The sequence below is a fragment of the Pristis pectinata genome, chromosome 13 (genome assembly GCF_009764475.1).
Source record: "Pristis pectinata isolate sPriPec2 chromosome 13, sPriPec2.1.pri, whole genome shotgun sequence".
Classification (NCBI taxonomy): Eukaryota; Metazoa; Chordata; class Chondrichthyes; order Rhinopristiformes; family Pristidae; genus Pristis; species Pristis pectinata.
In genome coordinates this window covers 15,856,072-15,877,244 of record NC_067417.1, presented here as the reverse complement: position 1 = coordinate 15,877,244, position 21,173 = coordinate 15,856,072, and the positions used below count along the sequence as shown (strand labels likewise).

The following is a 21,173-nucleotide window of genomic DNA, read 5'->3' as shown; positions in this document are numbered from 1 at the left end:
ATGAGATCTGACCAATGCTTTATAAAGTTGGACCATAACCTCCAAGCTTTTGTATTCAATACCTTGACTAATGAAGGCCAGCATCCCATATGCCTTCTACCTGCACTGTCACCTTCAAGGATCTTTGGACTTGCACACCAAGGTCACTCTGTTCCTCAGTACTCCCAAGAACCTTACCTTCCATGGTATATGTCCTAGAGTCATTAGTACTCACAAAATTCATCACTTCACACTTATTTTGATTAAATTCCACCTGCCACTTCTCATCCCATTTCACCAACAGATCAACATCAACGTCACCCTGTAGCCTATGACTACCCTCTATGCTGTCAACAACTCATTGCAAACTTACTGACTATGTCACCTACATCCACATCAAAATTATTCACACATTCTACAAACAGCAAGGGTCCCAGCACTGATCCCTCTGGAGCACCACTAGTCACAGGCATCCAATCATAAAAACAACCCTCTACCATCACCCTGTCTCCTATTGCCAAGTCAATTTTGGATCCAATTTGCTAACTTGCTCTGGATCCCATGGGCCTTACCCTTTTGGACCAGTCTCCCAAGTGGGGCCTTGTCGAAGGCCTTACTGAAGTCCACGTTAACCACACCTACTGCATTGCCCTCATCAATACATTTTTGGACCCTCTCAAAAAATTTTAAAAAGAGTGAAGGAGTCTCGACATGGTGGGCATGGAGAGGATGATTCCTCTTGTGGGAGAATCAAGAACCAAGGGTTACTGTTTAAAAATAAGAGGTCATTCACTTAGGACTGAGATGAGGTGATTTCTTTTCTCTCAGAAGGTTGTGAATCTCTGGAATTCTCTTCCTCAAAGGGCAGTGGAAGAAGAGAAGAAGAAATATTTCTTAATCAAAGGAATAATATTAATAATTCTTGATAAGCAATGGTGACCCTGGTTGGTTAGCATTATGTTCCCTGTGCTTCATTTTGGGTGCCATTGAATTTATTCATCTAAAAGACCTGCTTGTGTAATAATCTGAGTTAATACTCAAAAGAATAGGACTATTCACTGCACAGTTACATTAGATGAGTGATATTGATGGCTACAAGAATAGAGTTTGTATGTAATGGAAGTGCCCCAAGGTGACTAGGATATAAAAAGCAAACTGCTGGAGGAACTCATGAGTTCAAACAGCATCTTTGGAGGCAGAGAGATGGTTGACATTATGGGTCAAAACTCTTCAGGTGCCGTGTTACTTTGTCTCAGATCTGGAGGCTTCTGAAGGCCAAAATCCAACAAAAATCCATGACCTAAAGAAAAGAAAATATGTGGAAAGAGGGCAGGAGATAGAGCAACTCACCAATAACCAATACATGCATGGATTCTTCATCCCTTACAAAACAATTCATGGCTCAAATACCAAAGGACCCACAATGCGGGGAGCCAAGAGTGGGGAGTATAGTAAAGCATTCAACCCCCATTGGAAAGAGCACTTTGAAGATCTCATTAACCAAGACACTGTCTTTGTCCCAAATATCTTTGACTCCAACCCACAGCATCCCATCCACTACAATCTTGGGCCTACCGCAGCTCAGCAGAAGGTCATCCAACTGTTAAAAAAAAAACCAAGGCCTCTGGATCAGACAAAATCTTAGCTGAACTGCTCAAACAGAAAAAAGAAGTACTTCAGGTGTGAATTCATGACCTCCTCTCCGTCATCTGGGAAGTCAAGAACATGCCAGCAGACATAAGAAATGCCATAATCATGACAGTTTTCAAGAAAGAAAATGTCTGTGGTAATTATGGGGTGGTCTCCCTGCTGTTGCCACGGAAAAGTCATTGCCACCTCCTCAAAATCCTCCACCAGTTCTTCTCACAGTGTTGTATTGAAGATTTCATCCATCAGGAGATACATTGAACGATATTTCCACCATGCAACAAATCTAAGAAACATTTAGAGAGCAGCATCAACCACTACTTAGCTTTTATAGACTTCTCAAAAGAGACACCGTGTGAATCTTTCCCAAATTTGGCTGCCAATAGAAAATCCACCACCCATGTGTTGTACCCGCACATCTGAGGAAAAAAATACCAAGACATCAAACCTGAGACCAAGTTCATGGTCTACCAAACAATAGTGATCCCCACCTCACCATATGCTTTGTGGTCATGGACAAATCATTAAGGACCCCCATCATGTGGGCCACACCCTCTTCTCCTTGCTGCCATGAGGCAGCAGGTACAGGAGCCTGAGGACCCACACCTGAAGGTTCCACAACAGCTCCTTCTCCACTGCCATCAGGTTTTTGAATGACCTGAAAAACCCAAACACTACCGTGGACTATATTTCTTCTTCTCTCTCTCAACTTGCACTAATGTTGTTATGTTTATTTTGTCATGTAAGTTGTGTATAATTCATGTTAATTTATGTTAACTAATGTTTGTCGTGTTTGTATTGTACTGTGCTGCTGCTGCAAAAGGTTCATTTTCATTGCATTTATACCCCGGCTATGGATGCGTATGACAATAAACTTGAACTTGAAAATCCTCCAAATCCATTGGCAAAATAGGTGAACCAATGTCAGTGTCCTCTTCCAGGCCAACACTCCTAGCATCACAGCTAACCAGCTCCAGTTGCATTATCTACATCCCTGACACCAGACTCCCAAAACAAGTACTCTACTCCAAGCTCCATCAGAGTAAGAGGTTTCTAGATGGACAGAGAAACACTTCAACAACATTCTTGATGTCTTGAAGTTGTATTTAATTTAATAATAGCAAGATATGCTGAATGGGTTAGAGAAAGTAAGGTGGGACAAGGCTGTCCTGGAGTACAAACCTATCATAGACAACTTGGGTTGAATGATATATCTCTATGCAGTAAATAAAATACGATGGCCAGATTGCTCACTTTTAACCCCTACATACATTGAGAAGTGCAACATTCACATGTAATCTGCACCAAGCCAAGTGAAGCCATTCCTTTTAAATGTCACAGTGGAAGCTGGGTTATTCCATGATCAAAGGAGATTTTATAGCTTGTTGCTTTAATTGACGACACTTTTCTGAATCTGACTGATGTGCTAGCTTTTATAAGAGCTAAGGGCTCAACAAGTTCCATTAGTATTCAGCAGCACAAGGCCATGAAATGCTCCACTTGCATCAAGAGATACTTATGTGATAATTTATTTACCTTGTAGAACTTCCCAAGAAAATGCATATATTTTTAGGATCTGCCTGTCTGCTGTTAAGAGACTCTAATGAGTGTATAACAAGAACAACAGTCTAACCCCATACTTTAGTTTATGTTCACACTATAACTATTAGTTACTTGTCTCCTTGCCCAGTTTCACAGTGCATCAACAGTGTGGTTCATGTTTAATGGCTGTTCTGCCACAACTGTGGTTAAACAGCTTCAAAGTTTGTGCTTAAAGAGACAAAAGCTAACATACCAAATATTCTCTATTTATTTCTGAAAGACCTTATTATATAATAAAGTGTTCGCCATTTACAGAAAATTGAAGAAAACAGAAATTGGTTGAAGTTCCAATAAAGCAGAATTCAAACTTTTTAATTAGAATGATCGAAAATTGCCAGCAGTTTTGAAGGGAACTGTTGGCATTCAAGCACCCCAACATGAGACCTGGACACTCGCGGACTTTCTATAAGTCCACAAAGTGCCGAGTAAAATACACTGGTGCATCTGTCAATCTGTTCCATCACTGGACTCCATGTGCAGCCAAAAGATGGAGCCCTCTCTTCGGGGTTCCCAGCTGACAGGATAATAGAGGAATCCCACTCTATGATCCTGTCAGACCAGCAGTAGGTTTGGAGACCCTGGAGGATAAAAGGCTTTAGGAATGTGTTTGCACAACACCCAAAACAAGGCAAAAATTTGTTAACATGATATTAACCAAGTGTGTTCACTTTTCTAAGTTGATGTCAATTGTTAGTAAGGATAGACTTTCAGGTGCAAGTAATTTGTGTACCCAAGCACTGTTTTTCTCTGGTATCAAGATGTGGTTCCACGTTTACTAGATCAGAACTGAGTATTAAACTGGAGAAGGACATTTGATAAAAGAATGGCACTCATGCCATGACATTTCCAGGAAGTATTTATCTGGATATGAATTCCCTCATTGAAAGCCTGCACTTTCGGAAGCCCTGCACTACAACCAGATTCCCTTTCCAAGTCTAAATACAAAATACAGAAGTTTTATTAATTATTATTTTATATTTTTTAAGTTATTTTTAAAAATTATTTACAGCTGCTTTGGCAAGAAACAAATCTCTGCCTCCTGCAAAGACTATCACAGCTATCCTAACATTTCCCCTAAAAAGATTTTTCTGTTGTATTAGAATTGCTCAGTCAGACATTGTCGTTCTGTTTGGCTGAAGTGTAATTTCTACCCCTTGCACTCCAATTTTCAGCATAGAAAAGCCTGCAACTCCATTAGACTTTCGATTACTTTCTGTACTTGGCCATGAAGTTGTCATTATCTGTGTACCTGGACTTCCACAGCTTCTAGCTTTTACAATGTACTTTGTCTCACCTTCAAAGGTCGATAGATTATTTAATATTCTATGTGCCTGTGATGCTGCTGCCAGTAAGTTTTTCATTGTACCTGTGCATACATGTACTTGTGCATTTGACAATAAATTTGACTTGACTAGACTTGACTATTTTCTATATTGAAATTCATTTGCCACAAGTTTGCCTGGATACTTAACCTACTGATATCCCTCTGATGGAAGGATAACTTCATCTTCCTGTCATCAGCAATCTTATATATTATCTATACTCATCAGTCAGCTGCTTTGAGGTATAAGTAGGCTCATGACTCGTTCCTCTTCCCACTTCCTCTCCTTACGAGATAATCTGTTTGTTTATCCAGGCCACTCTTAGTTATATCTCATTGTCAGTATTGAAGAAAGCAAGTACAGGTATGCAAAGTTGTGAGGGGCACTGAAAGTGAAGGTATTAGGAATCATTCGCCCATTGCAGAGGCATCTGAAACCAGGCATAGGTTTAGGATAAAGGGTAATAGGTTCAGAGGAGATCTGTGGAAGAGCTTTTCACCCTGGAGGTGATTGGGATCTGGAACGCACTGCTTGAATAGGTGGTGGAGGCAGGTACCCTCATGACATTTAAGAAGTAACCCAACAAGCGCTTGAATCGCCAGCACGTAGAAGTCTAGGAACCAACTGCTAGTAAAATGGAATTAGGAAAGATAGCCACTTGATGCTCAGCATTGACATGCTGGGCCGAAGGGCCTTTTCTGTGCTGTGTGACTCTATGACTCCAAGTAGCATGTGAACCTAAGAGTGAAAGTTAACACAGACTTTGCACTCGCACATATGTGTGGTCACACACACAAACCCCACACGTGCACACTCACACGCGCACATAAACGCAAATGCACATACTCTGATTAACTCATTCTGTGAAGACCACGAGACCGTGTGCTATCATATGTATAAGGACCATCCCACCTTAAAAAAATTCACACGTCAGCACCTTGCCCTCCTCAGAAATGGAATAGAAGCAAATCATCCTCAATGCTAAACAACTGGCTTAGAAGAAGAAGAAAGTTACCCTCTTCTGAAGTTAAGTAAATGTACAGTTTTAGTTATGGAAATGACTAAATGCTTCAATATTTGGATCATCTAAATTGAAACCGGAGCAATAATTTTTTTTTGCAAAATGAATGGCAGTTCTAAAATCCTCCAAAACTAATCTGTGCTATGTAGTTGATTAAGAAAGAACAGCATTGGAAGCCAATAAATGTCCAAGTTTTTATTATTAATTTTACATTTTTATTGGTCTTCATTCATTGAACCTCTGCTTCAGTGATCATAATTGAAATGGCGACATTTTAACAGGGAAAATTCTGAGGCATTTTCAAAAGTTTATTAATTCATTTGTAAGACAAAAATATGAATAAATGGTATTAGCGTTCAATGAATGGTAATAAATAATAATAAACAACCATGTCTTCACATAAAACGGCATCAATTTGAGAAGCCTATTCAAAACTAATTCACCACTGGCAATTTATCTACATTGGACATTGAGAAAGATGTTAACTTTCTGTTGTTGATGACAATATGCACTTTGCATTGCTCGATATAACTGATATTTGATGTTTATGAGTCTCAAATTACAGGGCCTATTTTCCAATCACATAACATTTTAACCATCTATATGAAACAATTCATTTATGTTTTTACACACAGGTATTACAGGATTGTAATGTCTGAGCCAAAGTCTGTAACTGTTGTTTATTGACCTGGGTAAAATGGCAGAAAGGAAGGTATATTCTTCATATTGTCCTTTCATTAATAGGTCCAGCGTGTTTAATCCCAGCATCAAAGTAACCAAGTGCCTGATCTAAGACTCATCACACTCAACCAAGATAGTTTAACAATATGGAATCTAAAAGTCCAGTTTATGGATTATATTCTTTAATAATTTGTGCTCTCTAATTATATTCAATTATGTATGGCCATCTAGCGAGTTGGTACACATTTCCTTCCTCAAAGTAACCAAAGTAACTTTGGTTAGGCCACATCTGGAGTATTGCATTCAATTCCGGTCACCTCATTATAGGAAAAATGCAGAGGCTTTGGAGAGGGTGCAGAAGAGGTTTGCCAGGATGCTGCCTGGATTAGCAAGCATGTGCTATAAGGAGAGGTTGGACAAACTTTGGTTGTTTTCTTTGGAGCGGCAAAGGCTGAGGGGAGGCCTGATAGGAGTTTATTAAATTATAAGAGGCAGAGATAGGGTAGACAGCCGGTATCTTTTTCTCAAAATGTCTAATACTAGAGGGAATGCATTTAAGGTGAGAGGGGAAAAGTTCAAAGGAGATGTGTGGGGCAAGTTATTTTTACACTGAGAGTGGAGGATGCCTGGAATACACTGCCGAGGGTGGAGGCAGATACGATAAGGCGATTAGATAGGCACATGGATATGCAGAGAATGGAGGGATATGGATATTGTGCAGGCAGAAGGGATTAGTTTAGCTCAGCATTTAATTACTAGCTTAATTTGTTCAGCACAGGTCGTGGGCCGAAGGGCCTGTTCCTGTGCTGTTCTGTTCTATGTAAAGACTGCTGGCTGCAAACAAGTATGGCACAGGCAATGTTGGCACCAGTCATGGAGAACCACAATGGGCAAAACCATTAGGGGCAATTCATCATTGCTCCTGTATGTAATGTTTCAGAACACAATGGTTAAATTTGCCCATGTTGGAAGCATTTTGGTTTGAGATTGGACACCCAAGGAGCGACAAATATAATTTCCAGAAAGAAATCTTGCCCAAGTCAGATCCTCTCTTTTCACTGCGCAATATCATAGTCTAGGTCATATCTTAGTCATCCACCATCTCAAATGACCAGTGATCGGTATCTGTGTTTGTACAACAGCTCCATTCTGTGTTTCTGGATTGCCCAGCACTCAAAACCCTCCTTTGTCAGTATTGCTAACCCATTACTGAATTTGCTCTGTGCCCCACATGAGCAATACGTCGACTTGCTCCTCTGAGCATCAAAACACTGACCTTTGCTGAGATGGATCCTCTTCCCCCATCTGCATTTCATGCCTTTCCCCCATCTGTACCCCTGCCTTATTTTCCTGTTTTTCTACCTTCACATATTCCTTCATCCACCTACCCCTGCACCCTACATGGTCCCTCTGAACCATTCTTGACTGTAATGCCACTCTCAAAATTGACTTCTTTTGAACAACATCACTGCAAGTCACACACTTATTGTAATATACCCATGGTGATATGCCTGCAATGATATAACAGCACTGACATGCCTGCAGTGATCCCAATACCTACAGTATACGCACAGGTACAAAACAGTTTTGTTTCAATTGTAGTAATCTTTCATGACCTTTCCCCATTAAATTCACCACCTACAGGAATGATACAGAGTAAAATAGTTTTGTTAGATTGTGCTTTTACAGATTCCTACATCATTAATGTTTTTTATTAGGCTTGAAAAAACAAAAACACTCGATAATTTACCAGATTTTGGAAGGAATCTTAGGTCATAGCTGCACATTGCCAAGCAGTCTACTTACATGTTTACTGCATATTTAGCTGTTTCTACTTTTTCACTAAAAGTAACAAGTAAAAGTAAACTTGACCTCTATGGGTTTTTATTTATTGCTGCTTTCCATTACTGACTTTGACTGTCAAATTCTTTCAGGAGTATGATGCTTGTGCCATTAGGTGATGGAAACCATCTGCGGAGCAGATTTGAAATGAGTTTTGGTATTCCACTCATCTGCTGAGTATTCAGATGTGATTGTCAGCAAGTAATCTAAATGGTACATCTGTGCAAGCGTGCACAAAGATCTGGCCCTTCCAAAGTCTCCCTAAGGCCATGACCGATTTTAACTGTCAGTTAGTTCTGTTCCGTGAAAGATTCTTTCCACAAGAGCCATTGGCCTGGAAATTTGATGGCACCATGCCTTTCCCTACAGTACGAAGCAGACACAAAAGCATTCAACAATCACATTCTGGTGAAGGACACTCAGTCGGATACCTGAGTCAGTCATTACAACCTGTAACTAGGTGGTCTATTGCCACTTAATGGACCCAAGTGTAATCAATTGATGAAAGAGGGATCAATCCTGCTCCATTCAGTAGACATCAACAAATTTAAAAAACATCTAGCAACCCATCTATGGTAGTGAATCTCTGAAAAGTTTTACCCCCCAGGGTTGGTGAGGCCGGATCAGTAGATAAATTTAAGGTGGAGGGAGATAAATATTTGGAAGATCAAGAACTTGAAGCAGAAGATACAAAAGACTGAAAGCACGTAACACCAGGCTCAAGGACAGCTTCTATCCTGTTGTCATAAGACTAACTGAATGGACAAGATGGACTCTTAACCTCACAATCTACCTCATCGTGGCCTAGCACCTTATTGTCTGCCTGCACTGCTCTTTCACTGTAACTATAGCACTATATTCTTCATTCTGTTATTGCTTTTATTGCTAGCTTAATGTAATAATGTGATGAAATCATCTGTATAGATGGCATGCAAAATAAAGTTTCTCACTGTTCCTCAGTACATGTGACAATAATAAACCAATTTACCAATTTATGGGGACTTGGCATAGAAGAGTTGAAGTCTGCAGAGATCAGCTATGATTGAAGGACCAGGCAGGCTTGAGAGGCCTAGTGCCTACTCCTGCTCCTATTTTCTTGTGGTCTTGTCTTGTCTCTTCTGGAACCAAAACAAGAATCATGAGGCAGAGTCTATTATTTCTAACTTATTTCATATTTTGTCTCGGGATGCTGAAATGTAAATCTGAAGGAACTTGTTTATAATCAGCCTTCTCCAAACCCCCTCCTAGACGTATCTTTAGAATAGGCTTCAATCTCTTGAGTTAGTGTCAACCAGAAAGTGGCCCAAACTAAAATTATCCCTTCCTTTTCTAACGTCCCCTATATTTTTAGTTGCTTCCTCTTATTAATATCTATTACTTTACATCATGATTTGCCCAAAAATAACACTTCACAAAATCAAAGAGTCTTAGAGTCATAGAATCCAGCACAGAAACAGGCCCTTCAGCCCAACTCATCCATGCCGACCAAGTTGTCTACCTGAACTAGTTCTATTTGCCTGTGCTTGACCGATATCACTCTGAACCTTTCCTATCCACTTACCTGTTCAAATGTCTTTTAAACGTTGTAATTGTACCTACCTCTACAGCTTCTACTGGCAGCTCATACTACCCGTCACCCTCTCTGTAAAAAATTGCCCCTCAGGTCCTTTTAAATCTTTCCCCTCCCACCTAGTCCTCTAGTTTTGGACTCCCCTACCCTGGGAAGAAGACTGTGACAATTCACATTATCTATGCCCCTCATGATTTTATATACCTCTATAAGGTCACCCCTCAGCCTTCTACACTCTAGTGAAAAAGTCCCAGCCTATCCAGCCTCTCCTTATAACTCAAGCACTACAGTCCCGGTAACATCCTCTTTTCTGCATCCTTTCCAGCTTAATAACATCCTTCTTATAGCTGGGTAACCAGAACAACACACAATACCGTAAGTGCGGCCTCACCAATGTCTTGTACAGCTATAACATGACATCCCAACTCCTGTACTCAATATCCTGACCGATGAAGGCAAGCTATGCCAAATGCCTTCTTCACCACCTTATGTCACCACCTTCAGGGAACTATGTACCTGTACTCCTAGGTCTCTCTGTTCCACAACACTCTCTGGGCCCCTACCATTTACTGCTCTGTCCTGGTTTATCTTACCAAAGTGCAAAACCTTACACTTCTTGTGTTAAACTCCACTCTTTGATGCACTTCCCTGGTAGATCTAAATCCCATTGTAATCTCAGATAATCTTCTTCACTGTCCACTAAACCACCAAGTTTGGTGTCATCCACAAACTTACTAACCATGGCAACTACAGCCTCATCCAACTTGTTAATATAGATCACAAACAACAGAGGACCCAGTACCAATCCCTGTGGCACACCACTGGTCACAGGCCTCCAATCTGAAAAGCAATCCTCCTCCTCCACCTTCTGATTCCTTCCACCAAGCCAATTCTGTACCCAATTATCAGACTCTCAATGAACTTTTACAGCCCTAATTAAAAAAAAACTTCTGATCTTCAATGCTTCCCTTTATACCAACAGTCTACCTTCCAAGAAAATGTTCTCAGTTCCATGGTTTTTATAATCAATCCATGAGAGGAGAGCCCAAATATATATATTGATTTAAGGTTGTGAACAATCATGTTGTATGAACTCAATTTTCCATGTATTCTATGCTTCAAAATAAAGAAGGAAAAAGACTACATTAATTAAACAATTTTGAAATTCTCAGATCATCCCAGACTATTTTATAGCTAATTATTTTGAATGAGATCATTGCTGAAACACAGTTTGTGCACAGAATGGTCTCACAAACAAGAATGAGATGCATGATCAAGTGATTTGTTTTTCTCTTCAGTGGCTGGACTCAGGGATAAATGTTTTCCAGACTTAATGAATGTTACACCTTTTTTATATTCACCTGCTTTCCTGTTCCTTTTATTTTAGTTCCCCTGGGTTTCTTACTGATTTTCATGCCTACTCCTTTGTTATCCTAGAGAAATAAAGGACTGCAGATGCTGGAATCTAGATGAAAAACACAATGGGCCAGGCAGCATCTGTGGAGAAAAGCAGGTGGTCAATGTTTCGGGTCTGAAGAAGGGTCCTGACCAGAAACATTGACCGCCTCCTTCGTTATCCTGTCCAAATGCAAAATACTGCAGATGCTGGAATTCTAAAATAGAAATGGGAAATGCTGGAAATACTTAGTAGCTATAACCATCAGGTTCTTGAACCGACCTGCACACCCTAATCCTACCTCAGCAACGGAAAACTACAAATTACCTCCTGCATTACCGTGAACTTGTCTCGGATTGTGTCTTTTTTGCGCTAATGTCTTGTCTTGCACCTCCTTTTTTTCTCTTCACTATCTTGTATAATTTATGGATAATTTAGGTTTTGTGTATTGTCTGAACTTAACGTGCCCGTGATGCTCCTGCAAGCAGGTTTTACATTGTACCTGTACCTCACCATATTAGTGCACATGACAATAAACTCAACTTGACTTGACTTGAGAGCGTTTGTCAGTTCTGATGAAACATTAATCCTGCTTCACTCTCTGCGGATGCTGCCTAACCTGCTGAGTATTTCCTACATTTTCTGTTTTTGATTTCACCTTTTTTAATCTCTCTCTTTCTTTATCATTCCATAAGTTCCTTGTAGATTGTCATGGTTCCATTTTTTTAAGTTATTTACTGTGTAAACATTAAATACTTCAGTTCCAAACCTTAACTATACTCATCCATAACAGTTCTGTCTCTAATAATTCCTTTTATTCCTAATTGATATACAGGTTGTTTACTTTTGTTTACTTTCCAGTCCTATTTAAAAATATATCATCATTATGTGATCTATTGCCATTTTATCAAGCTGTAATTTGTTTTATCCTCAATTTTTCTTGTTTTGTTTTTAATATTTTTACACTGATTTTAATTATACCCTGGTTATTGGTTGTCAAATAGTCTCCTACTTTTTGGCTACCTAATTGTCTGAACCAGATCATCCAGTACTCCATTCCTCATCAAAGCCAAAACACTTTGACAGAGAAAGCATTCTTGCATGCACTGCAGAAATGTCTTTCTTTTCTTACTACATAAATTTGCCCCAACTTGTTCAACTCTCTGAAAAGCTATAATCATCTGTTGTAATAGCAACGTCTATGTGTCTACAATTTTCTTTTTTGGTTGCCTTTTCACTAACTGTATGAATGGAAGAGCGGGGAATCTTAACCAGCTAAGAAAACATAATTTTCGGACACCCAGCTTATGATAGAACCAAAATGGGACTTTAATCTTGCACAACATTCATGGGATGTAAACAATATAAGCACAAACCATGAGAGAGCACTTGATGCACAATTGGAATGTAAAAACTTACCAGACTGTGACTGTGGTCACCCATAAGAGATTCATGAATGATATAACAACTCTGTTCCTAATACAGGAATATGAAGCACATACACCAATATACTCCAATACCCTGATGCACTGATGCAGGGTTTCAACCCAAAACATCGACAGTTCCTTTCCTCCCACAGATACTGCTTGACCTGCTAGGTTCCTCCAGCAGACTGTTTGTTGACCCAGATGCACTAAACTAGCTCAGCCAACTAAACGTACTGACTGTATCAGCCATATGAAAAAGGAAGTACTTTACAATATGCTCCCAGTAGTCAGTAGCTTGCTGTGTTCCCCACCTTTGTTTACATCTTTTTTTTAACTTAAATTCACTTTCTAATTTCTTTGGAGCACAAAGATCAATTTGGTATTCTCACAGAAACTTCTACCATGACACAAATATCTAAAGTTTAATGGAAATCAAAAATGCATTTAAATTATTTGTCCACCTGATGAAAGATTTTCCCAGATGCATTTGGATTCTTAAAGGACACTTTTAACTTTTGAACTGATAGAACCAGCTGGCTAGGTCATCAGCGGAAGAGACTACCAGTCGTTAATGGCCCCAACTACATTTAAATCAAACCAATGAGCTATAAGACACCAAACAGACTTCCTCATGTAGTTAACCAGATTAAGGTTGGCCAGTATTGTGCTGCCCCAACCAGCGTCATGATCAGTATGAGGGGATTATATTACTGGAAGAGATGAGTCTCAGTGCAGGAGACTCCCAGAATATTATAATGTATTACAATTGTCAGGTATAGGAATTTGGTATCAAGTGAGTCCTTTGAGGTTTACAGGGGATATAGGAGAAAATCTAAGAAAGAAATTGAGAGGGCAAAAAGAGGCCAAGAAAAGGCCTTGGCAAGTAAAATTAAGGGGAATCCTAAAAGTTTTTTTTAAGTATATTAGAAGTGAGAAAGTAGCTAGGGAAGGAATAGGTCCCCTCAGGCACCAGAAAGGTAATCCATGTGTGGAGCTAAGGGATATGAGCAAGATCTTAAATTAATACTTCTCATAGGTATTCACCAGGGAGAAGGACTTGGAGGCTGACAAGTTAAGGGAGAGATACACTGACACTCGTCTGTTTCAAGAAGGAGTGTTAGAGATATTGGTATACATTAAGGAGGAATAAGTTCCTGGGAGCTGATAAAATGGCAAAATGGATCGAAAATTGGCTTGGTAATAGAGGCAGAGGCGAGTGGTCGAGGGGTGTTTTGTCTGACTAGTGGTGTACTGCAGGGATGGGGCTGGGACCTTTATTAATGGGATATCTCCCAGGATGCTAGGGGGAACAAGAGAGGAGATTGAGGGGCTGTAATGGTGATTTTTGCATCTTTGTAAGCCACAGGTGAAGCACCAGAAGACTGGAGGATAGCTAATGTTGTTCCCTTATTCAAAAAGGGCAGAAGGGATAAGCCAGGAAACTACAGGCTGGTGAGCCTTACGTCAATAGTAGAGAAATTATTGGAAACAATTCAAAGGGACGGGATTTATGTTCACTTGGAACAGTAGGGACTGATTAAGAGGAGTCAACATGGATTTTCTCACGGAAATCCTGCCTCAAAAATCTGATTGAGTCTTTTGAGGAGGTAACTAAGAAAGTTGATGAAGGCAGTAGACATGATTTACATGGACTTCAGCAAGGCTTTTGTCAAGGTCCAACATGGTAGGCTGGTCAAGAAGGTTAGGACACATGGGATCCAAGATGTATTGGCAAAATGGATCCAAAATTGGCTTGGTAATAGGAGGCAGAGGCTAGTGGTCGATGGGTGTTTGTCTGACTGGAAGTCTGTAACCAGTGGTGTACTGCAGGGATGGGGCTGGGACCTTTATTGTTTGTCATATATATAAATGACTTGGATGACAATGTAAGTGGATTAGTAAATTTGATGACATCACAAAGATTGGTGGAGTAATAAATAGCAAAGAAGGTTGTGCAAAGATACAGAAGGACATAGATCTGTTAGAAAGTTGGACAGAGCAGTGACAGATGGAACTTAATCCAAACAAGTGTGAAGTTATGCATTTTGGGAATCAAATTCTAACAGAACATATACAGTAAGTAGCAGGGTTCTTTGGAGTGTTGATGTACAGGGAGATCTTGGGTGCAAATTCATAGCTCCCCGAAAATGGTGACACAGATGGATAAGGTAGTGAAGAAGATGTTTGGTATGCTTGCCTTTATTGGCTGAGGCATAAGAGTTGGGATGTCATATTGTATCTGTACAAAACATTGGTCAGCACTTGGAGTGTTCTGTTTGCCACACGACAGAAAGGATATGGTAGCATTAAGAAGAGTGCAGAAGAGATTCACTAGGATGTTGCCTGGAATGGAGGACTTTACTTTTAGAGAGAGATTGCATCGGCTGGGTTTATCTCATTGGAACAAAGGAGGCTGACCTCATAGTGGTTTATAAAATTATGAAGGGCATAGACAGAGGAGATAGAATCTTTTTCCTAGAGGTCATAGGTTTAAGGGGAGATATTTAAAGGAGATCTGAACGGCAAATTCTTCACACCGAGTGTGATATTCATATGGAATGAGCTGCCAGAGGAAGTGGTTGACTCAGATACAATTACAATGTGCAAAAGGCACCTGGACAGGTACTTGGATAGAAAAGGAGTAGAGGGATATGGACCTAATGCAGGCAAATGGGATTAGCATAGATAGACATTATAGTCAGCATGGACGCGGTGGACCAAAGGGCCCATTTCATTCTTGTACATCTCTCTGGCTCGAAAACTCATTGGGGAATTTGCTATTACCCACCTTATACCAGCACCAATACCACAGTTTTCTAACACCCATATATCCTCTTACTGGTTCATGCTCCTGCTTCTGCTTCACTATCTCTTTCAAAGATACTGAAAAATAGTGACTTAAATTATTCGTGTGGGGACTGCATTAAATGAAAGAAATGTTTACAGTGAGGGACAGCATCCATGCTGTGGTTTGCTTCCGCACAGGCACATTGTTTCAACCCTCTTCTACACTATACATTGTTGCAACATACAGGGGGCAGCTAGTCACATGGTATCAATGATTGTTGACTTCCCTTATTTATAACAGATATGTTATAGTCCCAATAATTAATAAAAATTTTCACCTACTCATAGCAATCATTCTTATTCATATGCACTGTGACTCACTGGGAAATACGTAGAAGCAGTTGTATCTAGACTGAATTGCATCTTCCTTCTGGAGGGATCCCTTCTCAATGAGATTCTGAACACTTCAAATACCTCATGAATAAATTCCCAGCCATCATTCAATTATCATGCTTTCTAAAAGTGTTACAATCATCAACTAAAGAGCACCCCTAGTAAGGGGAATCTTTACTAGCACTGAAATTATATCTTAAAAGCACATTTTGCGGTATGTGTTGGACAAGAATAATTGGATGAAATGGTAATTTTGTCCGCATAATGACTTTATCACTTCAAAGACCTGTTAACTAAATTTCTGACCTGCATCCCTAAATAAGATTGAACGTTATCATTAGCTGTTTATCCTGGGTACACAAAGGCAATTCAGAGTGCAAACTGAAATGAGGACCGTTAGCCTTTAGAATGTGGAATGCTTGCTGCTGGCCACTTAAAATGTGGAATAATTGATGTTTTTTTGGTGAAGAGAAAGGCAGCTGTGATAAATTACAAAGTCACTGGGGGAAGTTCAGCTTCAGAAATGTAAGGATATGAATTGGAGCTTTGAATAAATACAACCATGCCAGACAAAAAAAAGTTACATTTTCCAAAAGCTAATGAGGACAAGAAAATATGATATTCTACATAATCATTTTCTTAAATATTGTTTGATGTGGAGTAACCTTTCTTTGAAACACTAACACATTGAAGATATAAATTGTTATTGCAATTTACCTGATGTCTTTTGGATGGGACATCTGCCCTCTTGGAAGGATATAAAAGGTCCCACAGGGCTGTTTTACAATAGACTAGAGGATTCTCCTTTTGTACTGGCTAACATTTATCTCTCAACCAACATCACTTAAAAAAAACTGGGCATTATTGCTTTTCTGCTGTCTCATTGTGGCTGCAGCATTTCCAACATTACAACAGTGATGACAATTCAATAATTCCTCATTTGATATAAATCTGCTTGGATGCCTTAATGTTGTGAAACTTTATTTCCCTCTTGTTAATGTTTTATTATTGAGTGGAAACGAGTGTGAACTGAGGTGTAGATTGGATCCATCAGCCAAGTGCTGTAAACTGGTGTCAGGACTCTTGGGTAGGGAAGTGGGAAAAGATCCAAGTTTTCCCTTCTCCTGATTGCAATTTATTAACTGCCGTCAGAACATGTGCATATGTGGGTGAGGAAAGAATCAGTCTCAGCTGTGTGGACTCCACCCTAGCAGTTAAGGCACACAGTTGAACTCTGGCAACCCAGAGGAAGGACTTTGGAAAGCAGCCACCAGATATGGAACCATACCACATGAATCAGCTGCAAAGGAGTGGAAACTTGAAGGAAGGAATTAAGTAAAGTAGAACTTAGACAATAAAGGACAACCCTCTTCAGGGCTTCACTCTTCTTATAAAACAGAATATGGATTGCAAAAGGTTCAAGGACACAGACAGAGTTCTATCTCTGAGGATTTAGCTTATGACTATAAATATTTGTAGAAAATAGTGATCCCAAATTTCTTTGTTAATCATAAATGGGAGGAGTGCCTGTTTCTCCTTCGTGGTTTATGATCCACTAAAAAACCTTAAGAATGCATAATTTTCACATGCTTAAGAAAGTGATGTTTCAACAGCCAATTAATGGGCAAAAATCCTGGAAATATTCCTATTTTCCATCAAAGATAGAGAGTCCCGTCTAAATAGTCATCCTCTAATTGTCTGAATGTACATCTACTTGGTGTCAAAGGGAAGAACATATTTTAGAAACATTTGATATATTCTGTAATAATTGAGACAACCTATATACTGAGCCCAAATATCTGACAAAAGCATTTTTCAAACATGAGGTTTATCCTTAAGCTAATTAATCTGTGAGTTTTCAGACAGGCTTCACACACTGACCATGAGGTCAGATGAGGGTTAAAATTTTAGGTATGGTATATCAGTTCAAAAATTTTAAAACTACGTAGTGATCACCATATTTATTCCAAGTTTGAATCTACGATCCAAGTTATGATGTTGTTACTCTTTATTGTTGTAGGGTATTGTTATACAGTGGGGCAGGTTGGTGGAGGACCTTTGTTTTGCAGATGTCAAGTGTAAAGCCCATCCTCTCATGTGCTTCATTAAACAAGTTAGTAATGACTGGGTGACAATAACAGTCCACAACAAGGCTCTGGAAAATGTGGACCACTTCATATATCTCAGGAGCCATCTGTCAGTGAAGGCAGACATACTGGTGAGATTCACCATTGTCCTCACAGTCCCTGCCTGTCTAAGGAAAAGGATTATGAGAATCAATTGGTAATTCATAATTGGTTTATTATTGTCACATGTACCAAGGTACAGTCAAGAGCTTTTGTTCGCATGCCATCCAGACAGATCATTCCAAACATAAGTACATCGAGTAATACAAAAGGAAAACAAAACAGAATGCAGAGTATTCTGCTACAGTTACAGAGAAAGTGCAGTGCAGGTAGACATATAAAATGCATGGGGCCATGATGAGGCAGATTGAAAGCTCAAGAATTCATCTTTATCATATTAGAGGTCAGTTCAAGAGTCATATAACTATCCTTGAGCATGGCAGTAAGTGTTCTTAAGCCTTTGTATCTTCAGTCCGATGGAAGAGGGGAGAAGAGAGAATGACTGGGGTGGGAGTGGCCCTTGATTACATTAGTTGCTTTCCCGAGGCAGCGGGAAGTGTAGATGTAGTCAATGAAGGGGAGGTTGGTTTCTGTGATAGACTGGGCTGCGTTCAAGATCTCAGACCCAGCATGAATGTCATGGTCTACCAGGCAGCAGTGATTCGTGCCATCCTATATGCTTCTAAGATTTAGAATAGTCACAGTAGGAGCATCAAGGTTTCTGAGACTGGAGCTATTTACAGTGGGCACATCAAGATTTCTGAGACTTGGACTGTTTACAATAGAAATATCAAGATACCACCAATGTTGTCTCTGCAAAATCCTCTAACTTCACTGGCAGGATAAATAAACCAATGTCAGTGTCTTCTCCTAGGGAATTATATCCAGTATTTAGGTCCTAATTACACTCTTCAGCTCCATCTATTGAGAAGGATCTCAACCCAATACGTCAACTGTCCATTTCCCTCCCTACCTGACCCGCTGAGTTACTCCAGAATCTTGTTTGTTGTTGAAGTCAATGGAACCTACCTTCTAGAAACAGAGTACAATTACATTACACATTCAGAATAATTATCAATTTTTACACTATGTTTTTAATGCTCCCTGATCTTTATCCTTGGGGTTGCAGGAATGATCTGTAGTGCAGCCTTTCCCAAGACTCTAAGGGTAATTTTGGGGAATTGTAGCTTTGCACTTTCAGACAAAAACTGCCCTTCCTCTTCTTCAGGACTGCATGTACCAACCTCACTTAAAATGAATCATTCACATTGCCTGACACCGGACTGTTGAAACAGACACTATTCCAAGCTCTGTCATGGGAAGAGATTACCAGGCAAAATGGAGGAAAGGATACGAAGATATCCTCGAAAAGCTGCTGGAACAAAAAAATGCAACAATCCCCTCACTCCTGTGAATCTCTGGCATCGAAGTGGAGAATGAGCATTCAGAATTTGCATTGAAAATACCATGTGTCAGGAGTATGCAGAAACCCAGTGCAAAGGACAGAAGGAGCACATCACCTCACAAATTACCCAGTTGCCCATCCCATTGAGCAGCTCCTGGCCCATCTGTGGAAGAGTCTGCAGTTGCCATTTTGGCCTCATCAGTCACCTCAGAACCCACAGGATTAGAGTGGAAGCTGGTTTGCTTTGATCCTGAGGGTCTGCCTAAGAAGAAGCTAAGAGATTCATAGTCTATTCCAGTAGGGAAGAGAATATGAAGCATAATATGCATTCCATGCAAATTGTCAATGAGGCTTTTGTTCGTTTTGCCCCTGACCCCAGGTCCATTCAGTGCACAAGCTACAATCATTTATTCAAATAAACATGCCAACAGTGAATTCAAAAACGTCAAACCAGCTTACTTCTAAACTGGAAGTCTAAGCTTCCAAGACTATGAACATAAATTATAATGATAGCAATGCAGAAGTTTTCACTTGTGCAATGCTAATATTTCATTAGTCAGCTACCATCCATCATTTTCCATCTACTATCCAGCATTTTCAAACAAATTGTTGTTTCATGCAGACTCAAAATTCTCCTCCCCACCAAAGCTGTGCTGCTTCAATGTCCATTGAAAGGAGACTGGTCCAAAAATGTTATTGATTGTTGGAGAAAGATTTCAGCAAGTTGCATACTTCATTCTGTATTGTTTGCCATGGCTTGCAGCCTACATGTGACACTGAGCCACTAATCTCCGAGATTATGCTCTTTTTATCACTGTCCAAGGAGAGACAGCTGGTATATTGGCCACAGCAGAGGCTTCCAATTAGAGATTTAACTGTTAATTTACATTGATTTATTAAGCATGAAGTGCCACTAAGGTCATTATTACTAGTAAAACTTATATATACTATAAAATGAGATTTTTGTGTAGATTATTTTGTTGGCAAGTTTTCATGCAGTTATTTATTGATAAAAATTTGAGGTAGTAAAAATTGTGTTAATAGTGTGTAGATTTCACTGGTTCAGCTTATCTACATGTTTATTCAATGTTCCAAGTGCATCTTAAGCCTGCTGTAGAGAGCAAAGAATGGTATTTCAAAATTATGATATAAATTCAATTATAAGCTTTGTTGTCATTTAAAAGGAAGCTGCTGCTTAAGGAGAAAACGCCTTGAAACCTGAACGAGATATTTCACTTCTGAAGGCTTTCATTAATCAAGTTGTAGGGGGAAAATGTCAGGCAAAAAGTCTACAATAATTTGCACTTCTGTTATTTAGCTCCATTAGCAAAGTAAATACTTCTCAAGCTGCCTCAAACTAAGGAAGAAGTACTTTGAGCTTTACAAGGAGTTAGACAACCAAAGATTTGGTCAGAAGATAGGTTTAAGTGTGTCTTAAAGGAGGAGAGAAAAATAGAGAGGCAGAAAGATTTGGAGAGAGAATTCCAGAGCCTGACATGTGACAGCTGAAGGCATGGCTGTCAGTGAAGGAACAATTAAATTCAAAGATCCACAGGAGTCCAGAATTGGAGGATTGTACATATCTACAGGGTTAAAGGGCTGGAAATGATTACAGACTTAGGGAAGGGAGAGATCACGGAAGGCATGAAAATTCATTGAGGAGTTTAGTGATGGAACAGCTGGGCATCTGACTCTTTGCGGACCAGAGGTGGACTCTATTTGCTATGGGGTGGATGTGACTAGGTTTGATGTTGTCTTTTGCCTGTCATTTCCACCACCCACCACCCCCACCTTGCCCTCATAACTTGGTTAATGATAGCCATCAGAGGTGAAATATGTTGTTAAGGTTACAAGGTGTTTGGCACTTAAGACCATCTGCCAAATGCAGCATGCTAACAAAGAGCCTGAAATATAAAATAAAAGCTGAAGAGACCTTCCCTGTCAATGCTGCAATGCACTGTTGTTTAGATAAGGC

The 21,173-nt window shown here is 39.7% G+C and overlaps 1 long non-coding RNA gene across 1 annotated transcript in view; it reads right to left on the bottom strand.

Annotated features, from left to right (window-relative positions):
- Positions 1 to 21,173, bottom strand: part of LOC127577508 (uncharacterized) — a 75,986-nt gene that overhangs the window by 1,432 nt on the left and 53,381 nt on the right. The gene's annotated exons all lie outside the window — the stretch shown is intronic.